General features: G+C 47.6%; 1 protein-coding gene across 6 annotated transcripts in view; it reads right to left on the bottom strand.

Moving 5' to 3' along the window:
- GSE1 (Gse1 coiled-coil protein) overlaps positions 1-23,158 on the bottom strand; it is a 391,224-nt gene that overhangs the window by 47,804 nt on the left and 320,262 nt on the right. The window contains exon 1 of one of the 6 annotated variants that reach the window (XM_035120008.2): positions 15,425-15,647. The exons of the other annotated variants lie outside the window; for them this stretch is intronic. The gene's annotated coding sequence lies outside the window, so the exon portion shown is untranslated. Of the gene's footprint in view, positions 1-15,424; positions 15,648-23,158 lie in introns of those variants that run through there. 6 annotated transcript variants of the gene reach the window in all.

The raw sequence follows: 23,158 nt of genomic DNA, 5'->3' as shown, positions 1-23,158 counted from the left end.
CTGCTGCTATTGTTTACCAACTGGTAAGTCAGAAATTCTTGCCAATCTACTGCACATTGTTCAGAGATTTATACCAAAAGATCCTAATCTATCTCCTGTGCATTCCTGGTGTAGATTCAGTACAAGCTAGGAACTATGTGGTCATCCCTTCGGATCCAGTTTGTCTAGGCTGCCCCCTAGAGGCTGTAATCCCACTAGCCCCAGCCAGCACAGATGTGACTACAACTCCCATCAGCCCCAGTCAAGAACAGGTGTGCCAGCTGGTGCTGATGGGAGTTGCAGTCCAAACATTCTGGAGGGCCCCGGCTTGGCGAAGGAGGATATAGGCATATTCCAACTGAAAACACAGAGCGAAAATGTCAATCTCAGGTATGCACAAAAATACATGGGCTTGAGGGCAACACTGGTAGGCCAAGTGGAGCCCTCCTGCCCTCCACCCATGAGACTGTTGCCTCATGGGTGACTAGGGTTCTGCAGACTTTCTCAGTAGAGAGAAAGAATGTGCAGGCCAGGACTGAAGGGATAAGAAAGATCTCAGTGGCTACATCCCCTGAGAGAAAATGTCAAGAAGATGGAAGCTTGCAATATCTGCTTCTTTTGACAGCCACACTCTCTCCCTGGCTTGGGCACAAAGAGCTCTATCCCTCTACCCCACCCCAAACACGCACGCACACACACACACACACACACACACACACACACACACACCTTTCTTTCTCTCAGGCAGATTAGTATAAGAACCCAAGAAGAGAAAGGTTGAAGCTTAAAAAGAGCTGTTCACAGGATCTCAGCCGGAGGCAAGGCAGCCGCAAGTTGCCAGGAACAATCTGCCTGCGCACACACAAAAAGCCCTGAACCTTTTCAGAACGTCCCCCCCCCCAAGAAATAGAAAAGGGGGAGGCGGGGGAGGGGGAGAGAACCCAGAAGAAATAAATCAAAGGCCGCCACTGCACAGGCATCTACAAGCATCCCCCGTCTCCTGCGAAAAAGAGCTTTGTTAAGGAAATCAAAGCACTGACACGGTCCGGGCCTGAGGGTAGCTCACTGTTTCCCCATCTGTTTACACAGAATGGAAGGAAAAGTTGGAGTGAAGAGAGGCTTGCTTGAGGGTGCATTTTCTACAGGGCATTAAGGGGTTCAGAGAGCATGCTGGGCAGCTCATGAAGCTTTGGTGTGAGACAGCATGCTGATGCCACCTAGCGTAGCCATGCTAAGGTAGAAGGGAAGGTGGCAACACGCCAAACCAGTAGGTGCCATATTGTGCGTATGTGTTCAAGGGATTGTACTGCCACGTGCTCTGAAACCATAATTTCCATGGTCTCTTGGGTGGACCAGTACACTTGCAGAGTCCAAGACACTCTGTTGGCACACCAGAGCCCTAAAAACAGCACTGGCTCTTGGGCCATTAGGCAAAATGAAGAGAAACTGCAAGTAAAAGAAATGACTCTATGTGCATCAATGCCCTGTGTATTCAAGTCTATGCACACATATCTGACACCTGGAGACCTGACCTGATCCCCTCATCTCCTCCCTAGACAAACCCTTTGACCAAAGGAATCTCAGAGGAGGGAGAGACACAAGAATTGACACTGCTGGTGAAGGGGATCTTGCTGGAACTGAAGGAAACTACTTCCGCAAAGAAAAGATACCGGTAGTAGTGGAGGCTGAAGTCAGGGCAGCTGCGATGCTCCCATGCACTTAAAATTGCAACACATGACTGCAAACATGAGTTCGTGCCACAGCATCTCAGCAGTCATTAAAATTATTCCTAGCCCTCATGAGCTGCAGTGAACAGGTTGGAAACACAGGCCCCGCTGGTGAAATCGCAGGAGTCAGGGAGTTGCCCCAGCTAATGAAAGGGCATGAAGGCTTAAACTTTCTTCCTATTTTTGGTATCTTTTGGAAATAGAAGGAAATTTTGCAATATCAGCTAACAGAGACACATTTGCACAATTTATGGTTATTTTTCTAAAGAATATGCAGGGGGGGGGCACACACCGTCCTGGTTGGGCCTTTGATAGATCTCTGTTTTTAATACAGAACTGCCTTTGCATGGAAGCAGCTCCAACGTCCAATCAAATAGCAACTGCCTGCAGAAAGCAAGCTGCTGTCTCTGGGCGCAGCAGCTGGGCAGGGATAAGGCAGCCTCACATGATCTGCAGCACCCATGTCTGCCTGTGCCCAGTGCAGGTCCTCCCCTATCTATTGACTGCAGCCAAGTCTGCATTGATTCAGGAGGCTGACCCCCTTCCATGTCCTCTGCTCTGCCAAAGGCAGAGTGCAAATGGTAGATTATCGAGCGGACCCCTTTAGCCTATAAGGAGTCAGCAGGAATGAATGCTCAGCTGACGGGCTGCCTTAGAAGAAAGCCATGCTCTCCCCCAACCTCTCCAGTGCTGAATGTGGGCTGTGACACCTATGCCTCTTAGGGAATGGAAGAAGGAACAGAGAGAAAACCCTTCAGGCACTTGGAACTGTCTCAGGAAACACACACACAGACCTTGCTACTAATGCCCTGAAATACTACCCCATTGCTCCATCATTTCCACAGTTAAAAGGGGAGGAATCAGACCATGGGAAGCATTCTGAGAAAAGGCATAAAGAGGCCAGCCAGGGCCCTGAGCGCGGCAACAGGTATAGGTGGAGCAGGGGGTCGAACACGCCCCCCCTGCTCAGTGCGTAGAGCAGGTCCCGTCCGCAAATCCCCCCCTCCCTGAAGAGGAGGGATCTTCTGCAATTGCCACTCAGCCAGAGTTGGTCCCTGTCATCTGTGAAGCTAGGTGGGTGAGGGGAGGGGGCACATGCACCTTGCAGGCTGTAGGAGTCCCTTAATTAGCACTTCTGTAATGAGTCTTCAAACCAGGTGATATCCCCATTCTCTGCAATCTTAAGTCAATTTTAAATGGGGTCAGGGGCAGTCACAACTATCCATGGAAAAATATACTGGCCTGGTCTGGCTTCCAACCCATATCCCAGCACAGTGCAGTTGGCTCCTCTCTCCTCCCAGCCCAAACCCCACCCAGGCAATCTCTCTAGATTTTAGGCTTTTCTCCCCTAAACCATCCCATTCCCTGACAAAGCCCATACCTACTGTATCCCCACATGCTGCTTCAGATCTGGGGCACCTAGAGGTGGGTGCTTGGGATCTCCTAGGCAGAGCGTCTCTTCCTAGACTCCCTTCTCTGGCACTATTCTACACGCAAAGCACTCCCCCCTCCTGCCCCACAAGCCTTATGATGCGCTTCACCATCCTGGCACCAGAATGTCAGAGCCGCAGCAGGCTCCCGCCTTTGAAAAACAGGCACTGCTGATGTCGGGTCACTTAAAATAGAATTTCAAATGAGCAACTTCATTAGCATGGCTAAAATTAGCATTGCTCTTCAGCTTGTGTTGCAGGGCGAGGGGTGGGAGGGTCCCCCTGGCACGGGACTGTGACGCAGGGGAGGCAAACAGAGGAGGAAGATGGAGAGGACACAGCAAAGGGACTCTCTTTCCCCTTGCATCTAAAATATCACATCCCAAAGCAAATGAAGCAAATCCTCAGGACTTTTTTCTCACTGTGGATCAGTGATACGGCCAACACACTGGGTCACCATGGGGTGGCCTTTCTTCCTTAATGTTCATATGGCAAAACAGCAACACAACTGCAAATGGTCTCTTCCCTAAAAGCGCTCATTTCCTGGAGTATTTCCGGGATGCAGAAATTTCCGGGATGCAGCATTGCCTTTAATCTATTCACAGGTCATCTGCATGCCCTTACTCTGCACTGTTTGCAGAATGGCAAAACCAAACCTGCTTGCCTTTAAAACAAAAAAACAACAACCAATGATTCCGTAATGAAATCCAGAGTAGGGAGATGGTGGAGATGGCCACAAAGGCTGCATTTATACCATACATTTATAACACCCTGATACCACTTTAAACAGTCATAGCAAATTTTGCAAAGAATTCTGGGAGCTGTAGGGTGTTGTTGCTGTTGAGTTGTTAGGAAGCCTCTATTCCTCTCACAGAGCTACAATTCTCAGAGTGGTTTAATAAGCAATCCTTTCCCACATGGAACTCTAGCTGGGCCTTGCTAGCTGGGCCCGATGGGACTTGTTGCCAAAGACATTTGGAGGTGAGGTCACTGGTTTGACAAAAGCTGCAAAATGACCAGTGGCTTCCGGTATCAATCTCCCCCACTTCAGCCACTTGGGGCTTTGTGTAACCTGCAATTGCCACCATAGCTGCCAAGTTTTCCCTTTTCTCACGAGGAAGCCTATTCAGCATAAGGGAAAATCCCTTTAAAAAGGGATAACTTGGCAGCTATGATTGCCACACAGCCACTGCATTGCCCGTTAGGCACGGAACTCAACATCTTGACAATCACACCCTTCATCTTGTCACTTTTAATCAAGCTCCTAGGCTTCAAGACTGGTTTCTAGGCCTCAAGACTTGAAGGTTTCCCAATATAACGCCTAGGAAAACCTTAGATGTCAGAGAAGATGTCTGAGCAGGATTTCCTCTGTTCAGTGTGTGTGTGTGTGGGGGGGGGATTCAGAGTCCTGGACAGCCTCCCCCCTTTCCCTGCGATGAACAGGAGTGCACAGATTATGCAAAATAAGCAAATCTATGAAGAAATGCTTGACTTGGCCGTGTCAGCTTTCTGTGGCTCCCAGAATTTATTTTACAAGCTCCTGTAGGCTATACAGAAGCTGTGTCTTCCATGCTGCAGATGTTCTGCTGTCTACACCGCAGGGCTGTTCTTTACCTGCAGCCACATGGGCAGGGAGCTTTAGCAATGTAGTTTGTGCTGAGATGGCAAGTTCTGAAAGGAGTCATCAGATTCCACCCAAAGTGTGCCCACGTTAAAAGCAAACAAAACACCCCCACCCCCGGATGACCAGATCCTCTGGCCCAGAGGTGGTTTCATTTCAGGCAGGAGATGAGGGACACTGCAGTTGGTTGAAAGAAGAGCCAGAGTGGCAGAGAGGCCAGGCTCTGCAGACAGAGATGATGTATATATCTGGATGGAGATTGCTGAGAGGCAGCCACCTGACCAGGCCTGTCAGTGGGAAAGGAGGGGGCACGTCAGTGTCAATTAAACTTTGCTGCGACCACCTTCGCCCACCCTTTACCCACCCCACAACCCTGGGAGACACTGAACTTGATCTTCGCCTCTTCCATTCTGCCCTCATTATACAAGCATCTATTAAATCAGGCGCTCTCAGCCACTGACAGGGCTCTTGCCTACACGATCAGGCTCATGTAAATTAATTCCAGTAACAGCTGGGAATAAAAGCTGTGCATGCAGGTCAGTGATAGAAAGAGCTAGTGTGCACGCGGGCAGAGACTCTCTGACTTTGTTGCTAGACAAGGAAAGCAGGGGTGTGTGTCTGGGAACAGAATCGGTTCCTATACAACCCTTTGGAGATTGTTCTAGCTCCTCTTGTGTAAAACAACCACTGACTATTATCTTTGCAACCAGGCTTTAGCTGCAACCTTTTTTTTAAAAAAAAAATCTACTTAAAAAAGACACAAAAATACTAGAGTTAGTATATAAACATGTATGCATTTGAGCATGTACAGATTGCCCTTCACTCTCCTCTGAGTAACCACAATCAGCACCTTCCCCACCCCCTCTGCTTTTAAATACACTGCTGGGACTATAGAGAAGAGCATCCAGGGCAAAGGGCAAGACTTTCAAGCCTGCTTTGCAATCAGCCCTCTGCCCTCATCCAATCCTTTGCAGAGCAATCAGAGCACAGGTCAGGTCAACAGCAGTGTCTGAATTCAAACTTAAGACATCAAGCATTTTATCTAAACGGATAATTAAGAAGACTAAACTGCTTGTGAAAACTGTGCTGCCTGTTTTGCTATGTGTTGGGCAGTCAGGGAGAAACCTCATGCTCCTGGTTACAAGAATCCAGGGCCAGCCAGGATAAGATGCACTACTGTACTCTTCTAGATCAAAGTACGATGCCATTGTAGCAATCTCCCAAGCTGCTGCCCCCAGCAAACTGACCCCGGGATTTCATGCTTAGTGCAAATTTGCTATCAATCTTTAAAATGGAGACAAGACCTTGCAAACCATGCACCCTTCGGACAACTTTAAGGAGAACCAAGTGTATATATTTCGGAGCCCTTCTCTCTCCCCTGCTCCATCTCCCACTTTCCTAAAACCGATGGACAGCCAGTTCTCCTATTCAAAGAGACCGATCTGTTGAGTTACGTCTCCCTTAGCACACAACCACCATCCTAGGATAAATTGTTCTGATGGGAACGCAAGTATCTTCCGAAAGTGTATAAAAAGGAAGCTTCTTCTACTCCATTAAATATGGTATCTGTGTGTCTCCCAACCCCCCCTCCCATAAACGGCTCAAGAAGCATTACTTATCAGTGCTCTGCTGGCCTCCTGCGGATTCCGTAATTACCGCTGCCTTTCATCTCCAGCGCTTTGCAGACACCAGGCTCTGGGCCTGCTACTTTGGTGCTCTGTAATTACTAGTTAATAGCTCAGATGAATTTTCTGCAGGTCCCTGTTCAAGCGCCAAATCCAGTCCTCCTTTCCCCCTTGACAACCCCCTTTGGGATAATTATACCTTGGAAAGCAGAGCTCAGCAGGACCCCCCCAATTCAGCTGCAGGCCCGAATCCCCTAATCACCCCTTCTTGGTAATTTTTCATTACTGGAGAAAGAAATGTTTGTGAACAAATACAGGACGCCCCTGCACCATGGGCACCAGGGGTCTCTCCCTCTCTCGTCCCTGTGAAGACATGTCTCCAGTGTTCCCCAGGAACAAGCTTGCCCTCAGGGGGACTCAGAGCGTTTTCCGAATGCCCCAGACACACTTTTTGCATGCTCATATGTGCACAGAGATGCAGCAGCTCATGCAGAGAGCAGCTCATGAGGCTCAGCTGATGCCCATGGCCTGAGACACCTCATAATGCACTCATTCTCTCCACTGCTGTCAACATGTTCCCCAGCTTGGACGCGGAAATGGCATTCAGCCCAAGGAGGGCAACAGAAAGCAAAATGTGATGCAACCTCTTTTTGCAAAAGGTTGAATCATCAACTGGAGGACAAGTTGGAGGGAGAGAGCTTGAGAAGGGCAAGGGGAGCCTGCAGCACTTTTTTTGGGGGGGGGAAGAGCCTTTACATGAACACCAAAACCTAAAACTGCTCAGAAATGTCTTATTTGCTCAGGGTTAAATAGCAGCTTCTACCTTGGGGACTGTAGTTTAATAGACAAATGGAGAATTCGCTGGTAGAAAAAAACTTCAACCCTTGTATAGGACTACAATTCCCAAGATGGGCACCATGTGACAGTCAAGCAGGTTGAAATACAGTTCTAAAATATTTAGTATAAAAATGCTGGAGGCGATAGGAATTACTTACTCACTGAGAGTGCCATGGCCCCACTCCAGGCTCGCTCCAGAATTCCCAGGTATGTGCTGTGTGATAAAAGCATCCAGGAAGGGAGTGCGGGGGAGATCAAAATGCAGTGTGCAAGGAGTAGGCTATCAATGATAATCAGTCACGATGGCTATGTTGTACTCCACTTGCAAGCCTTGTTTCTGCAGATAAGCATGCATAGGACTCAGCTGCATGCAGTGAAAATTCTGTAGCACTCACTCATATCACTGGCATCTCATTCCCTTCCTATCTACTAATCACAGTGGCTATGTTCCCTCTCCACTGTCAGAGGTGATATGCCTCTGAATATCAGCTTCTCAGAATCACAGGTGAAGAGAGCACTGTTGTGCTCAGGTCCTGTTTGCAGGTTTCCTACAAGCATGTGGTTGGCCACTGTGAGAACAGGATGCTGGACCAGATGGGCTGTGGGCCAGATCCAGCAGGGCTGCTCTTATATTCTTAATGCTCCTCTTTTTTCTCAGCTAAATATATTTTCATTCAAGAGGAAATCCTTTATATTTGACCTATTGTTTTCAAAATTTTCAGAAATCCTCAAATCTCAAGCATCTGTCCTGATTTTGGTGGTGTCAGGAGTTTCTTAATATGGGAAAATGTTTCTCACAGCAGCTCTTAAACAGAGTGGCTCTCTATGCAATTCCCTGAGTCTATTTACAAGTCAAGCAAAAGTTTCTAAAATAGCTCACTTTCCATCAGGATATTGAGTGAGTCCCTGCCTCAGGCAAGAGCCTCTGCTCAAAGCACTAAAGATATGTCTACCTAAGACCACATCAAGTCACATCTATGCTTTTCCACAAAACTCTGTTGGGGGAAAAAAAGCTAGGAACCAGTTTGTCTGCTTTGTTCCCACCCACCCATTCACAGTTTATCCTTAGACCAGGGGTCCCCAAACTAAGGCCCGGGGGCCGGATGTGGCCCAATCACCTTCTAAATCTGGCCCTCAGAAGGTCCGGGAATCAGCATGTTTTTACATGAGTAGAATGTGTCCTTTTATTTAAAATGCATCTCTGGGTTATTTGTGGGGCCTGCCTGGTGTTTTTACATGAGTAGAATGTGTCCTTTTATTTAAAATGCATCTCTGGGTTATTTGTGGGGCATAGGAATTCGTTCATATTTTTTTTCAACATAGAGTCCGCCCCCCCCAAGGTCTGGGGGACAATGGACCGGCCCCCTGCTGAAAAAGTTTGCTGACCCCTGCCTTAGACCAAGAGGTGTCAAAACCAGCTCTCAGGCAATGGCGCTACATTTGCCAACTGAGATTCCTCTTTTTCTGTACTGTGGGCTTGTTAAACTGCTGCTGCACTCCACCCCAGAAACAGCTGCACCCAAGAAGGTAAAGAGAGTGAGTAGCCTGCTGAACTAGGTGCTGCTTCTTTTTAGTTTCAGAAAATCAAGCAGGACCCATTCTCTCCCCTGTAGGTATCCTAAGGATCCAGAACAAAGCCCTTTCATCAGATAAACTATCTATCTCAGAATGTCCTCCAGGTGCAGAAATTGAAGCTGTCACGGTGTGTAAGTGGAAACATGTTATGAGATGCCCATGGAAACGGAGGGGGAAAGCACAGCTGAGAATCCAGGAAAAGGGAGGAAAGGTGAACAAACAGAAACAGTGGGATGCATCAGACACAGACTGGCAAGGTGGGGAGAAGGGATCTGCAGGGCTATATCCAGGCAATAACATTTGGGGCATGACTTCTAAAGGTTTTTATTTTAAAAGGCTTAAGATACTAGCTCTCAATTGCTGAAAATGAAACAGCAATTTCTGCTAAAGATATAGCTGTCAGGTGAAACACATAGTAGGGTGGGCATCAGATAGAATTTTGTTGGTTATTAGCATCTCTTCCAGGCTTCCTCACTGCCTCCTCCCCATTTTTCTCTTGCCTGCATTATTTCTTCCCTTCCCCAATATTGTTCTATGATTCTTCCCTGCCTACTGCTTCATAAGATTCCCCCGATGCATAAAAAGTTTTGAGAAATATCCTTTTTTGGCAAACAAAATCATAGAAAGCTTTTAATTTATGCCACTGGCACTTAACAGTGTTCACTGCTATAGTTACGATTTCTTTTTAAATGTACCATTTTAGACTTTCCTGGGATGAAGTTTATTTTTTTAAATGCCCATAACAGACCTTTATGGGTGGCACTGTGGGTTAAACCACAGAGCCCAGGGCTTGCCGATCAGAAGGTTGGCGGTTCGAATCCCCGCGACGGGGTGAGCTCCTGTTGCTCAGTCCCAGCTCCTGCCAACCTAGCAGTTTGATAGCACGTCAAGTGCAAGTAGATAAATAGGTACCACTCTGGCGGGAAGGTAAATGGCAGTTCCATGCACTGCTCTGGTTCACCAGAAGTGGCTTTGTCATGCTGGCCACATGACCTGGAAGCTGTACAGCGGCTCCCTTGGCCAATAATGCGAAATGAGCACCGCAACCCCAGAGTCGGTCACGACTGGACCTAATAGTCAGGGGTCCCTTTACCTTTACCTAACAGACCTTAGAATTCTGCTGGGTGGGACAGTGGTGGAGAATTGTATTTCATGAAGGTCCCAAATGTTGACCATCTTTCCTTGAAGGTAAACACTCCATTTTGTAGCACAGCTGAGTTCTCAATCTACAAAGTGTGTGTGTGTGTGTGTGTGTGTCCCCAAAACCTAATTCACCAATCCCAAAACCTGGCCCAGGGAACTAAGGGCTGTATTCAACTAAGATATACTCAGAGCAGAGACACTAAAATGAATGAACCTATGTTTGGTGTGTCCATTGACCTTAAAAGGTCTACTCTGGGTAGGGCTAGGACTGGCTACAACCTCATGTTTGGGAACCAAAGCAGAAGTGCTTGCACTAGTTGAGCCACTTTGCACTTTGTTCTCTATCTGTCACAGGCAGGGACAGAAGCCCAGACGAAGATTTAAGTGTAACTCAAAAAGCTTGTCTCCTTTCACACCACCTAAGAATCTAATTCTAATAAAAGGCATCCACTTACCTAGTTTTTGCTCTCACCTGTTCTCTGGGACCAGCAGAACACCACCCCTCTCCCTGCCCCCGCCTCTTCCCTGTTGCACATCCTTTCCATCAGCCAAGGACCAGCTTTGTGGGAGGCCTTCCCTGCTGTTTGAAGGCCAGCCTGCCAATTTCCATTCTTTCTGCTGCTAGCCTGGCCGCCTTTCTCCCCCACCCTCTCAACCAAATAACAGAAGCTCTTTCCCCTGCAGCGTTATCTCAAGCAGGAACAGCACTTAACTGCTTGAGGCTGCAGGGCTAGCTCCCCCTCCTTCCCTCCCTTCCCCTGATCCAGCATGCACAAGCCCAGCCCCTCTCAAGGAACAGAATTCAATTAATCTGCCAGAGAGACACCCACCTCCAAAAAGGCAGTGTGGTGAGAGTGCTCTGTGGGCTAATCGAATCATGCCCATTCAATTAAGCCACCCAGGAAGAATGCATGGAGATCAGCTGAGGCTGTGGGGACTGAGAGTTAGGCAAAGCTTTTTAAAGAGAGTGAGAGTGAGGAGGAGTGTGTGTTTTATACAGACACAGCCGTTTTACAACTATGATCCCAAGGCAGTGAATAATTCATAAAAAGAGAGAGAAGGTAGAGATGGAGCCTAACACTCACCCACCTGCAAGTTCTACACACAACCAATCCTCAGCACAGAGGAGCAAGGATTGCTTAAAGGGCAGAGAAAAGGCCCTCTGCACATCCTCAGAGGTATTTTATTTCATATTCTGCTTCACAGGATTCATTTGCATTAGGATATTATGGCAGGTTTATCACTGGAAGAGTGTCTAACCAAAGCAGGGTTGGGCCAACAAGAGTTTAGTTTCGCTTGCCCACGGAAAATCCATGTTTTAAGCATAACAGGAGTTGAGATGGTCCTGATAGTTTTGGGCTTTTGGAGCTAATCCTGTCCTCTCTGACAGAAGGATGTGGCCAGTGTGGCTCCCCCCCCCTCAGCGCCAAACTTGCTTCATACAACAGAATGTGGGACAGACACTTCTCAGCAAAGCATCATAGAGTTTATCCATCCTGAAAGGGAGGCTGGAACCATACAGAAACAGGACTCCCTTCACACCCGAGCTTGATGTAGGAGAAAATAGGTGCCACAGACTCCACCTAGATATAATTCTTTAAAAATGTATAGGCACCTTGGACTCAGTACAAGAGAGATACAGTACATCATTGTTTCTTTAATGGTGCTTGGTGCACAAGCTTCTGAGTTACACAGAACTCTCCAACAACTAGAATAATAATAAATATTGATGGTAATAAACAACAACAACAACAACAACAACAACTGAAATAAGCTACAAATTCAAATAGCAATGCAATGTCTTCATAGTATCTTAAACCACCAGAACTCCAGAGACCCCAAAGCCAGCAAATCCCACAACCCAGCACAGGCAGGATTCTCTAAATTCACCCCCAAACAGTTCACACTTGCATTGTGTTCCCGATCACTGGGAGCTGCAAGTATAGAGCTGGCAAGGACGTAGCCACTGCCACCACCCCCACCACTCCAAAGTGCCAGCAAAGCAGCTGCCTCGTGGCTTCAGTTAAGCAGTAACATGCAGTAAGATAATATATATATATATATAGCCTTATGAGTTTTAAAGCAATAAATATTTTGTAGATTTACCAGACATTGGACTGATGGGAGGCATCTTTCTTTTCTGCCTTCCAGGTCTGTCTTCCAAGAGACCTGGAAGTCATGCCTGAGTGTCTGGTTACAGTCCAGGATGGAGGCTTTGACCTGGACTGCCCTCCAGCCATCTGCGAGGGGCATCAGAAGTGACAGCCAAAACCTTCCCTTGTGACTCCCAGATGCTCCTGCAGGTCAAAAGGCAGCTGTAGCTGGCTGGGCAGGAGGCAGCTTTGCCAAACGGGAAGGGGACAAGCCATGGATTGCTCAGCCTGGCTGATTTCTCACTTCAAACAGGACTGCACAACTTGTGACATACTAAGACAGTGTTCCTCGTATTCCTTTATGTTCATTAAAAAAAAAGGCTATTGGGCTTGGGGAAGCCCAGCCCAAACCACTCACGAAACAGCAGCAGACCATTCAGAGATTCATGCAGCCAATTGTGCAAGATCTTGTTAAATAAAAAAATTAAGTGTGTGGACTGCAGCAGCAACAGATGGGCACATCTGAAGGAACATCTCCATTGCTAGTTTGGGTAAGGCAACCAGCAGGCAAGGCATTGCTTAAGAGCATAAGTAGAGTCCTGCTGGCTCAGGCCAAAGGACCATCTATGGTAGTAGTGCAGCATCCTGTTCTCACAACCACCAACCACATGCCCTAAATGGAATGCCCAGAAACAGGATCTGACTGCCACAGAAACTCTCCCCACTTGTGATTCCCAGCAACAGGTATTCAGAGGTCCACGGTGTGTGGCTCGTGATGAGGATTTCTCATTACAAGCTGTATCTGCTTCATACTTTTATTGTGGTGGTTTTATGGTTTGCTGAATATTCATTTATTTTGTAGTTGTATTTTATTTATTTATTTCAATGTATTTATATTTTATGTATTTATGCATCCTGTCCTAGGATATTATGAGAGAGAGGTGGGTAAGAAATACAAGAAGCAAGAAAACAAAGAAACCCGAAAGCCATACACACGTCTCTTCTCAAATTGGGGTGGGATAATTCAATGGGGGTGAGAGAGGGGGAAAGTGCTGGGTTAGGGGGCTCTGCGTTCACGCAGGTCTCAACTTGCAAGGGATGGAAGGTGCCTTTGGGTTCCTGCCCACCCCCACATTGGACTTTGGTTATGTTTCCAAGTGTTCTATTCCCCCAACCCCAACACAATTAAGGCAAATGCAGCCATCCACCTGACACATACGAATATCTCCTAAGAGTTCAACAATCCTATTTTTGGCACCTCTCTGGAACAACCAATGCCAGGTAGGGAAGTCAACAAGTATCCAGTAGGCCACACTAGGATGCTGGTGGGTTTTATTTGGCTAAATGGGTTGTAGCAGGTTGCCCAGGACCCACTGGGCAAGCAAAATAGCCAGCTGGGGCCACTTTTGCCCTGATTGGCTTGCTCTAACAAAAGGTCTGTCCAGACGCAGCTCTTTTTCAGTGGAATAAGAACATTCTACAGTCTTGCAAAAGTTGTTTGGCTAGGACCTTAGAGCAGTGTTATCCAGCAAGTCCAGATCTATCCTACTCCACTTGCAAACTGAATTTACCGTAACATGTTGCAAAGCATGAAGAGGAGCTGAGCTGCCTCTTATTGCACTGTGCCCTGACCTAGCAAGCACAGCTGGTTAGGGGAAAGGTTATTCTGCTCCAGTGATTCTTTCGTCCTATGCAAAGTTCCACCTGGGTAATGATTCTTAAAGGAAGAGACGGGCATGGTACCAAAAACATGTCCAATATCTGCAGTCCACAATGCCTGCTGGGCAGTTTGCACCCTACAAGTGTTGATGACTGTGGGGCTAGCAAGGGGTTTTAGCACTGTGTCTTAGTCTGCTCTCTGGAGGCGCCCTAAGAGGTACTCCACGGTTCTCTCTCATGAGCCAATTAGGTTCAACATCTTCTCCTGCCCTTTGTTTTTCTGTCCCAACAGATGCAGTCTCTTCATTAAACTGTCCGCAACTGACATGCAAACAGATGCATTTCCAGGAAAACCACACCCCGCCCTCAACTTTCCTTCTCTAACATACACAGCAAAACACACACACACAGGTGTTTTTCTGTCCAAGGCTGAGAGCTCTTTGTTTTGGCAGTATGTCTAGATTATTATTTCAAAAACATTTTCAGAGCTTGTCGAGACTGACCCAAACTGACCCAGGGGACTCCTGAAGCAATCATACCCTTCTCACTTCAGATCAAACCCCAAGATTCCCCATGTCATTTAAGGTTTCCCGCCAAACTGCCCTACACTGCGTGCGCCCCGTACTCTCAATAAATGCAGCCTTGCAAAATGCAAAGGATTGCTAGACTTGTAAAGGTTAAAGGTAAAGGACCCCTGGATGGTTAAGTCCAGTCAAAGGTGACTATGGGGTGCAGTGCTCATCTCGCTTAGGCCGAAGGAGCCAGAGTTTGTCCACAAACAGCTTTCCGGGTCATGTGGTCAGCATGACTAAACTGCTTCTGGCGCAACGGAACACTGTGACGGAAACCAGAGCGCACAGAAACGCCATTTACTTTCCTGCTACCTATGGTAGTTATCTACTTGCACTGGTGTGCTTTTGAACTGCTAGGTTGGCCTATCTTGGAACAGAGCAATGGGAGCTCACCCCATCATGCATATTCAAACTCCTGACCTTCCAATTGCCAAGCCCAAGAGGCTCAGTGGTTTAGACCACAGCGCCACCTGCATCCCAGCTACACTTGTAAATGGTTCTAGCAAACAATAGTTATAGGACATTGCCCATCTCCCCAGTCCACCCCTAACACAGGGTTTCTAATTTCAGTACCAGACAGTGTTCAATCATGGAAGGTGACTTCTGAACAATACAACAGGAGTAGGTAAATTTAGGGTTGCTGGATCGCTGCTGTCTCTTACTAGGCACCCTGCTTCTCAATCTATCAACCAGAGCTGGGTGCTGAAGACATACAGTTAGAAATAAAGATCCCCATAGCAGTCCTGAGCCTATAAATGTGTTTTCAGTACTAGAACTGAGCTCAGCTCACATTTCCTTTCACACCAAAGCCTGCTCCTGGATGGCTTTCTTCATTTCGACAGCTTAATTTAGGTGGAAAAAGTTGATTTGTTGTCAAAACTATTTGGGTGTCAGAAACCTTTGCTGTGAGTCACCAAGAGAGGTTCCAACCCACCTGCCCACCCTGATATAAAGAGTGTGCACCCCCTTAAGACGCTGACCACTGCCTTTCTTAAAACACACTCAAGCACTGTGTGGAAACAGTGCTGTTTCCTGAGCATGTTTTATTTGTGGTGGAGGCTAGATGTTTTGCAAAAATGAAAATGAAGCCTCTGGGCTCCCAAAGAAGAGAGTGGGGGGAGGCACCTGGCAAAAACAAAAGGGGACTCTCCATTCAAACTCACCTTCAAAAAGCAAGCAGCAGCCCAGAATTTCCCCTCACAACCAATGGAATCAGAATCATTCTCCGGCACCTCTCTTTCTCTCTCTTTTGGCAGAGGCGGCCCACACAGAAGAGGGCGGGATTTCCTGCTTGTGTCCCCTGCCAAAAACCACCTGCTGATGCTGCAACACACACCCCGGGGTGCCAGATAATTCCACCCCTCCCACCCACTCCTGTTCTTTCCTGTGCTGACAGTCCTGGGAAGGAAAAAAAAAGGGGGTGACCTCCTCTGCAGCAGTTAGACAATGCTGGCCTCCTCTCCCTCCCCCCTCCCTCCCCCCCTCTCTCCCTTTTCTGGAAGGTTTCCTGGGCCCTGAGCAGCTGCACAGCAGTCAGAAATCCAACAGATGAACTTCTCCACAGTGCTGAAGTGCACTTCTGAGAAAACAACTTCCACCTGACCCTTTGTGGAGGCACAGGACAGAAAGAGGTGACAGCCCTCTGTCATCACATTGCCATTCTGTTGAATTTACACAGCGACCAGCAAGACCTCTAAATAAAACACATACAGTGGTACCTCTACTTACGAATTTAATGCGTTCTGAACGCACATTCGTAAGTCGAAAAAAAATTGTAAGTCGAATCCCATAGGAATGCATTGGGAGAAAAAATTCGTAAGTCGAAGCAACCCTATCTAAAAATTCGAAGTAGAAAAAATCCTATCTAAACTGCATCCAAGATGGCAGACGGAGCTCCATTCGTAAGTAGAGGTACCACTGTGTGTACAGGAATGCAGGAAGCTGCCTTATATCAGCCTATTTGCATAGCTAACCCAGGACTGTCTTGTTCTCCAGCTGGTCACAGCTTTTCAAGGTCTCCGGCAGAGCAAAGTGTTCCCCACCACCTGTACCTGATCCTTTTAACTGGGTATACAAAGGGTCTGGACCTGGGATCTTCTGGACACAAAGCCCTCAGCCACGGTCCCTTCCCAGGTAGCAATCTTTTGTGACCCCTAACACAACCCAAACAAGATTTCTTTTTGCCACTTTTGTGCACTTGCCAACTCCAGAGGTATCTGAGCCCTTCCAGAGCCGGGATTTCAGCTAGCCAAGCCAGCTATTTATTTACTGAAGTTATAAACCCATGTCTTTTGGGGTCTAGCAGCAGACCCACAGGGCGTCTTACCCCCTCCAAAAGAAACTACTGTATGTTAAATTGCCGGTAAATGTTTGTCACAAGCTCATCACAGCAGCCCTGCAGCTAAAAACCTCCATCTGAAAAATGCCTCCTAAAGAATCTTAACCACAAGTTACACCTGTATCCTACTGTTCCTTTTAAGGCGCTCAAGGTAGCCTACAAAAGTTCTCCTCTACCCTTACACTGTCATATTAATCTCACAAGAACCATCTTTTTCATACATATTATAGGTGACCATTTTAGGTTGTTTTTATCTTTGTTTTCAGTGCTTGCTTCTGCAAGTCACTTTGAGTTTACCTTGTGAAAAAAGCGACTTACAAGTATAAGTCATCATCATTGCTGTCATCATTCTGGGAGCTGACTGAGGCCAGGCATCACCTCTTAGCCTAAGGCCACACATTTGAGTTTCATGGCTAAGGGTGCCTCTACATTGTCAGGAGAGATTCAAGCACATACTGGAAATGTAGGTTTATTCATTTAAAAGTGGATTAAAGCTCTCTGTGGTGCTAGGGAAGGGATGAGGAACTTCTGTGGGCCTCCACACACACTCCAGCCAACATGGCAAATAGTCAGGGATGATGGGATTTGTAGTCCAGCAACATCTGGAGTGCTACCGTTTTCCCACCACTGCTCTAACCCGACACATGGACTTTTGTGGGTTGGGAAAGTGATGGGGAAATGCACTGAAAAGTGTAAGATGAACAAATGATTCATGAGAAGATGTGTAAACACCCGGCAAGAAGTAAGAACAATGGCCCATTTAGTCCAGCATCCTGTTCTCTCAGTGCTCAACCAATTGCCTCTGGGAAACTTGCAAGCAGGATTTGAGCATAAGAGCACTCTCCTCTCCTGGGGTTTCCAGCAACTGGTATTCTGAACCATTGCAGCCCTCCAATGAATATCTGTTGTGGTATAACTGCCCAGCAAACAAATCAGAACGAATGTTCAATGAATACCAAATACGATTTAATTTCCATGTAAATTTTGTGCAAGCAAAACAGGATGAATGCTTTATAAACAGGTCATCTGGAGGAGCCCTAAATGGGCATTTTAACCCAGGTCTGTGGACTAGGTGATTGCCAAAACCCAGGAGCCTGCTAGTTAAACAGAACTTTCCTTCAAGGCAGGTTTTCAAAACCAATTAAGTGGAAACGTGTGCGTACACACACACACACACGAAGAGTGATGCAACTGTAATTTGGTATTAATCCAGTGAAGTTGATTTGTTTATTGGCTTTGTTCATCACTTTTTGCAAAGAAGTCTCAAAGCGACTTAAAATAATATGTAAACGACAAACTAACTTACACAAATATTTAAGCTACAGAAAGCTGATTGTTCCCTACAATAAGCAGGAGAGATGAAGCAAGAAAGCAAGAAATATACAGTATGTACCACTGTATGCTTAAATATTATGAATTGAATGGATTTTCAAGAAAAATCAGTGCCTACAAGCGCGCGCACACACACACACACACGCACACACACACACACGCACACACACACACAAGGTAGCAGTATGCGTATCTCACCACAACCATCACCAAGATGTAGGATAATAGCTTCCTGCTAGGAAAAGTAAAGGACCTCAGCAACAAGGTATACTCGGGATGCAGCAGAGAGAGGAAGATTCCAATGCTGCCGCACCACTTTTTAAATGGCTGTAAGCCCCGCCCTCAGGGCGGCCCTATTGGCCAGCCAGAGGCTTGGCGCAGCAGCAGGGATACGTTGCAGCAGGGGGCCGATACACACACCCCTGCTTGCCTCGAGGAGCGGGTCCCGCCTGCAAAGTCTCCCCTCCCGGAAGAGGAGAGATCTTGCCCAAGAAGGGGCAAGTGGGGTTGCTTCTTCAGGCATACTGTATTGAATATAGAGTGTAAGATAATGTGTGTGTGACAGACAGAGAGACAGACAGACAGACAGAGATAGAGACAGGGGAAACCTCTTGGTATGAAACACAACCTCAAGCTCCATTTCTGTGCCCCTAAGGTGGTGGGTATGAGGGAGTCAAGGGGGGAAGCCAGGTGTTCATCACCTTACCAACTCATGAAAAATGCCAAAGGCAGAGATTAAGAGTACAATATACTACAATGGACTCCTATACAAGCCCTGAGAGCTGTAGGTCCCAGAATTCTCATAGACTCGAACAGCTCCTGGGATCTTGTCTCAAGCGTCTAAAGATGCAAACAGGATTGTTGCAGGCTGCAGACGCATGAATGAGAAAACCTTCATCTTACAGTTCCTCTGCTTCGGGGCATCGTCTCGTTCCTGGAGGCTCTCTCTACGCCACTGGCAGCGCCCGACAGGCAGTTAGCTCCCTTGGCATTGCTGTGCCTGGCGCAGGTGTGTTCTACTCCAAGACACACACACCCCACCCGACAGCCGGGCCTTTGAGGAGCCCCAAGCGTGTTTGTCAGCACTTGCCTGGCACTGCTGCTGAGGCAGGCGCCACACACGCCCCGTGTCTTTGCCCTCGGCGGGAAACCGAGAGCTGGGAACCTGCCATCCTCTCCCCATCTGTTGCTGATGATGGTGGCGGGTTTCTGGCAAGGGGGAGCTGCCCAGAGCAGCAAAAGCAGAACCTGTCTGCCTGCAGAGTGAGCTGGTGGGTGGGTTGCATGTGCGTTTCGAAGGGGGTTTGGAAATAAACCAAAACAGGCAAGCAGCAGGCGAGGACAAAGGCAGACTGAAACGTGCATCTTATACCCAAATCCCCTTGCCTCTGAAGAACTGCTTAGGCTGAACTCATATGCAGGGCAGTGGAGCGCAGGTCTGCGGGTGAAGAAGGTGGGTCCCTCTTGGGATCAAAGCAGCAAAAGCAGAGGCGCTTCCACCGCCTCAGGAGGACATGGAAGAAGCAGAGAATTCCTAGAGGGAAGTAAGAATGTATGTGTTTTCTTGCAGGGGGTGGGGAGGAGAGGAACACAGAAAGCTGCCATTAGTCCATCTGGCTCAGTGTTGTCTGCACTGACTTGCAGTGGCTCTCCATGGTTTTAGATGGGATGTTCCCTGCCCAACCGGGAGACACTAGGAATTGAACCAGGAACCTTCTGCATGTAAGGCAGGTGCTCTGCCACTGACCTATGGCAAAACAATATAAGGAAAATAGGAAGCTGTGCTATACATAGCCCAGCTACTACTCTAACCAGTTCAGTGTTGACTGTACACTAACTGGCAGAAACTCTCCAGGGTTTCACGCAGGATTTTCTCCCAGCCCTATCTGGAGATGCTGGGGATTGAACCTGGGGCAACCTGAATGTAAAGCAGGTGCTCTGCCACTGAGTTACCGCCCTTCCCCTGGGTCCCAACAAAGTTTCCTGCTACAGAGGCTCAACAGGTGTCCAGATACAGATTCCATGTTTATTGCTCACTCACTACAGGGCATAGAGCTGCTATTGGCACATGCAAAAGTTTCACTGAAAACATCAAACTGCTTCTCATACTGGAGGCAGTTCTCACATTCAGCTGCAGGTCACTGAGTGGAGAGATATCAAAGTGACATAACATGTCTGTGTAAATCACTGGTTGTAATATTTGTGGCTGGGAACAGTCCCCCCCCCTAGTTCAGCTTACCTAAGAGTCCTTGCTAGATCAGCCCAAAGATCTGCCTACTCTGGCCTCCTGTTTCTCAAGATGGCTAGCCAGATGCCTCCGGAAAACTCACAAGCCAAGTATCAAGGCAAGCACCAGCCATGGTATGCCCCTCCCCCAAACACCAGAAGTCTGTAGTGAGCAAAGCCTCTGTATTTTGCTGCATGTGGCTTGGCTCATTGGTTGGAGTCATCTGTAACAACCAGGTCTCTGCTTAAGGCACCCATGCTCAATCCTGGTTTACATAAATTCATCCGGAGAGACTAATGCATGGAAGTGGAGATCGAAGTCTCTGTGGCCTTCTGGCCCTAGCCAAATGCTCCAAATGTCACAGTTGCTTGTTCTCTGTTGGTTTCAAGTGCTTTTGTTTGAATTGTTTTGAAGGGCTCCAAAGAGCTGAGCACTAACAACATCCCCCACCCACCCAGGATGTACTCATGGGTCAGAGAAGCTGCATTCGCTAAAGCAGCCACTAGGAGGCAGCAACCGGCCAGCTGTTGCTCTGCTCACCCACCAAGGCAGACATCCTGGTACCCAAGGAGCCAGCTGCTCTGAAGAACCAGGTGACTCTTTTATTCTTCTATCCATCATAGTAGAGGCCCACTCTAGGCTGTGAGTCTCTGAGCCAAGCTAGATGTGATGCCATTCAAACAGTACACAACAGAGTGAATGGATTTTTTAAAAGTAAATGTCTGGCACAGAATGGGGACTCTCTCCTCTGTTGCTCCCATTCTGATGCTCCCATTCTGGAACATCTCTCTGTCTGTCTGTAAAATGCTTCTGAATCAGGAAGGAGCCTGCAAGGAAGCAATAGTGCAGTGGTTCCCAAACTTTTTTTTTATGGATCATTTAAAATATTGATGAAGGTCTTGGTGGAGCTCTTAATAATTTTTCTGCTTGTAGTAACAATTGTAATGTGCTGTGCTAGGTGCATGGTTTTTAATTGCATTTTTACAGACAGGTTGTGGACCGCCTGAATGAAGCTCATGGACCAGAGTTTCGTAAACTCCTGTGTCTAGAGCAGGCATCCCCAAACTGTGGCCCTCCAGATATTTTGGCCTACAACTCCCACGATCCCCAGCTAACAAGACCAGTGGTCAGGGAAGATGGGAATTGTAGTCCAAAACATCTGGAGGGCCAAAGTTTGGGGATGCCTGGTCTAGAGAGTCCAACTATAGGAACTGTGCTCCCAGTTCACCAATGGTAGAGTTGCCTTCAAGCTTCATACTGGGACAATTAGCATAGGGCCCACACACTACATAAGCTGGGCCTGGGCCTGTGCTCTAGACAAGCAGAACCTCACTGTGGCGGCTCCTCCATATGGAATGCAGGCAGGCAGCCACACCAACACCAGGGGCCCCCACACACTGTTACAAACCTCCTCATCCAGGTTGTGATGTGGAGAGGAGTACCCTCACATCAACTCCTCCCTGTGTTATTTCCCCCCCCAAAAAAAAACCTTCACATCTCAGGGTAGGGAGAGCAAGGGAGAAGGCCAGACCTTATTGGCTTCCAGAAGCAACAGTTGGCTACCAAGTCCAACCAAAACTGAAGGTCTTTCCTGGCTCTTTGCAAACAACTCTGCTTTTCAACCTTGACCAGCTTTTAGGCCTCAATAGCACAAAGGACGAAACTAAGTGCAATACAATTTCACACCAGTAATAGCAACATGAATGGTTTACAAAAGTAAATTGAAAACTGTGGGGCAGGGGACAGAATCTGTATTGGAAGACTGGAATATAGGGGGATTTAACCCTTTGCCCTCACAGCTGCAATCCCAAACTAGATCAGAGGTCTTGTGTCTGCTATTAGCATTGGGATAGAAAGTTCCTTGTTGGTCTCTGTTTTAGAATGCTGTGGGGTGGTGGTAAAAGTATTAAAGCCCCCAGCTCTCCTCCCCATGCCACAATCCCAATCAAGACATACCCTTAATTTACTTTTTTGGGGGGGAAGGCTAACAATGTGTACATCTTGCTTGGCCTTGACACCCCTTAAACAGACTGGGCTACTATTTCTTATTTTTAAAAGGGTAGGAGGAAGAAATATGTGTATATAGATAGATAGATAAATAGCTTAGGAAGATGTAGGAGAATAAGTGAACAAGGCTTAAGCTGAAGCAAAACCTAGCCTAAGAATCAGTTTCAAGTGCCAGGAGTCATAAAAGTACAAAAAGGGCATCAAAACATGCACAGAGCTCACTTGCCACCCCTCTAAGGACAGTCATCCCCTGAAGTCTGGAATATAGGGCTTCTGGTCTGGAAGGATAGCTTAAAACCAAGACTTCTTCCCCAGATTTTATTTTCAAATATAGCACTGGTCTGTGCCACCTGGCGTCCTGAATTCATGCCAAGCCCAGCGCTAACCTAAACCTCTCTTCTGCCTCCCCCCCTGCCCTGCTTCATAAAATATGGCAGGTCAGGCTCTCTGGAGCCCTGGCATCTGAAGGATACACCAATTACCTGGCAGCGGCAGCAGGTGTGCAGAGAGATTTATAGTCTCTCGCAAAGAGCAGCAAGGTAAGCGTGCTGCGAGTAGAGGGAGAAGCAGCCCATAAATCAGGGGATGCAGGGAGGGAGGGAGAGAAAGGCTGATGGGAGCTCCTCTCCCTTCCTTGCCCTTCCACCAGCAAGGCCAGCTCACTTGGTAGAAATTGCCAGAGCCCCTACAGGCAGGCTCCACCTGGCACCCGGGAAAGGTTGCCAGGAGACGTAGAGCGTGTGCAGGTTCAGCGGCGTCAGTTAAACTCCTGGCTGGCTTGGCAGCGCACAGGCACCTTGAAAGGGCCATAATGATAGTCAAGCACCCTTCAGGAGTTTGCTGCCATTGAACTCAGCCCGCGCCGGCTGCCGGCTGCTCAAAAAAGGCAGCTATTTTGAGCTTATGGGAGCGAAAGCAGCGGAACTAATAATTTATTACCAAATGTGATTGGGAGAGCGGCTTGCTCTCTCACTCTCTGGCTCCCGGCAAATA

Source organism: Zootoca vivipara, chromosome 6 (assembly GCF_963506605.1).
Source record: "Zootoca vivipara chromosome 6, rZooViv1.1, whole genome shotgun sequence".
Lineage (NCBI taxonomy): Eukaryota > Metazoa > Chordata > Lepidosauria > Squamata > Lacertidae > Zootoca > Zootoca vivipara.
The sequence above is the reverse complement of the archived record's forward strand: the minus strand, read 5'-3'. Positions and strand labels throughout refer to the sequence as shown.